At 37.0% G+C, this 2,520-nt stretch overlaps 1 protein-coding gene across 2 annotated transcripts in view; it reads right to left on the reverse strand.

The window, feature by feature from the left end:
* Positions 1–2,205, reverse strand: part of LOC107704582 (F-box/LRR-repeat protein 17-like) — a 105,680-nt gene extending 103,475 nt beyond the window's left edge. For both annotated transcript variants that reach the window (XM_016507541.1, XM_016507542.1), the window contains exon 1: positions 2,081–2,205. The gene's annotated coding sequence lies outside the window, so the exon portion shown is untranslated. The remainder of the gene's footprint in view (positions 1–2,080) is intronic.
* Positions 2,206–2,520: the final 315 nt, after the last annotated feature.

A 2,520-nucleotide genomic window follows, 5' to 3' on the forward strand; every position in this document is an offset into this window, starting at 1 on the left:
GGACAGCATGAAACCCACAATAAATAAATAAATAATAGAGAAAGAATAATAATACTAACAGTTATTCTCTCTATGCTATTTTTCAATGTTTCAAGTGATGCAGGTGTTTTTTCCCTGTAGGTTTTTTTTAATTAAAAAAGCATTAATTTTTCATAATGTTTAGTGAAATTATTTGGTAGTCTGAGGTGGGATGGGGATTCGGGAAAGGGGGGCAGATTTTTTTTATAGGTTTAAAGGGGGGCGCGACCAAAAAAGTTTGAGAACCACTGGTCTAAAGTTAACAGACAGTGTTTAAAAAGTGCAGTCCCCATGTTTACATATGTTTATTACAGTGACTTTGAATTACCTAAAGTAGTGTGGTAAAGCAACAGATTTGTTTTTATATTTCTGCAATCTACTTTAGTTTGTGTGATTTGTTACTGACTTTCATATTAATGTTTACACCAGGCTTATTTAAACATAATTATTACATGCTTACAAGGTTGGAAGTTCAACAAATCAGTCAATGTACTGTGATTGTAGATGCTAAATAAAAATGTCATTCATATCAATTCATGCATCACCTAATTTCATCGTAACATATAGGCCTGGCCTACAGAAAATAACATTTATGTTTAATCTATCTAATAGTGTGTTGGTCATACTATACAATGATTTATAGCTTGTCTTTGTTGAATAATACAGAACATAAAGAGCTTTAAAAAATAATTGCATATTAAATCGCAATCGCAATATTGGTAAAAAAAGATTATTTTCCAAAATCGTTCAGCCCTAGCCTTAACTACTACTTTACTTACATTTTGATTAATCATTTGGTACAATGCACTTATTGTGTACATACATGTTTTTTTTACATTGTATTTATATTTTTAAAATACCTGCATGTAATTACATCTTTAATTACATTTATAATTACACTGTTGACCCATCCCGTACACCTTAAACCTACCCATACCACCAAACCTGTCACTAACCTTACCCGTATCACTATCACTAACCTAACCCTCAATAGCAGCAAAAGTGTTTTGCAATACAATATGAACACAATAAGTACATTGTACTTATTTTTTTATGCAAGTAAGGCTACTTAATATAAAGTGGGACCAAAAACTTTTCTGTATTGTTTAACGTTCAGAATCACTATAAGTTTTCGCAGGTTCACAATATGTAGACATTTAAATTAACCAGCACAACATGTCAACTTATGATTCAATCATCCAATAGAGTGAGTTTGGGGCGGGGCTATCAGTTTGAGTGACTAGTGGCAGACAGGAGGCGTGTTTGGGAAACATGTTTGACAACAGTCATAATTTATGCAGTTCAGTCTGACAGGTGTCAGCTGATTGAAGCTTCATTATCGCTTCTAAATGAGTGACATTTACTGCAGGCATCAGATTGAAGACGCATCTTTTGCTCTGAACAGCAAATGTGCACTGAAAATTTGATTTTGACTCGGTTACATCTACACAAAACCATATCAAAGTATATTTGTGGCTGGTGCATCACGGTTTGAGCACTAGTTACTCCAAGTGCCTCAAAATCATTCTGACAGAACAATAAAAATAAACTAGACACTTGATCCAGAGGAAACAAGGAAACACACACAGAAGTCTTACAAATTATGATATAAACAAACTACTGCACCAACATGAGGCAAAGGAAGACCAATACTGAATGTCCATCTACTAAGTTAACAAATGTAACCATATAAATACCATGAACATGTAATCCATTCGTACTATGGTCTATATCTATACCATGGTATCACCACAGTACTTTCTGCATGGATAACGAGTATATAGGACAACAGGGCTGCATTATATGTCTCAGATATCAGGTATAATGTGCGAGTGAAGCTCTGTGCTGCTGTTATCTCTCAGCAGGAACCGTATAAACATTCACAAACAATGAAAGCCGCTGCTGTCACTGCTTACACACGGCTGTACGGAGCTGCTGACCGCTCGCCACTGAGTGTTGTTGTGTTTCATTGAGTGATAGCGGCGGACGACGCCATTAAACTCCCTCGTGAGAAAAGAAGCAACACCGAATAACTGTCATAATAAAACCTCCCAATCCTCACCAGCTCCCGCGGCCCTCAGCACCTCCTTCCCGCGCTCTCATAATCCGCGAGACACAGAAACAGAAGCGAATGCACTGCAAACGCGCTCTCGCTGTGTCAAGCTGCTACAATGTTTCAAAACACTTCCGGATTTCAAATAAAAGAGGAAATCCCGCCCACGGCTCCAGATGAGAACGGGCGTTCATTGGCCAGATTATCTGTCTTGTATGGACGCGATGGCCAATCATCTGTGCCTTAAAAGGAAAACTTAAAATACAGCTATAACATTTGTAAACACTCTTGATGCGAATGCATCAGTGTTGCCAGGTCCGCGGTTTTCCCGCGGAATCGGGCTATTTTAAAGGGGTCATATGTTGCTAAAAATACCATTATTTTGTGTATTTGGTGTAATGAAATGTGTTTATGTGGTTTAAGGTTCAAAAAACACATTATTTTCCACA

This window comes from Sinocyclocheilus anshuiensis, unplaced genomic scaffold (assembly GCF_001515605.1).
Source record: "Sinocyclocheilus anshuiensis isolate Anshui unplaced genomic scaffold, SAMN03320099.WGS_v1.1 scaffold1614, whole genome shotgun sequence".
Taxonomy (NCBI): Eukaryota; Metazoa; Chordata; class Actinopteri; order Cypriniformes; family Cyprinidae; genus Sinocyclocheilus; species Sinocyclocheilus anshuiensis.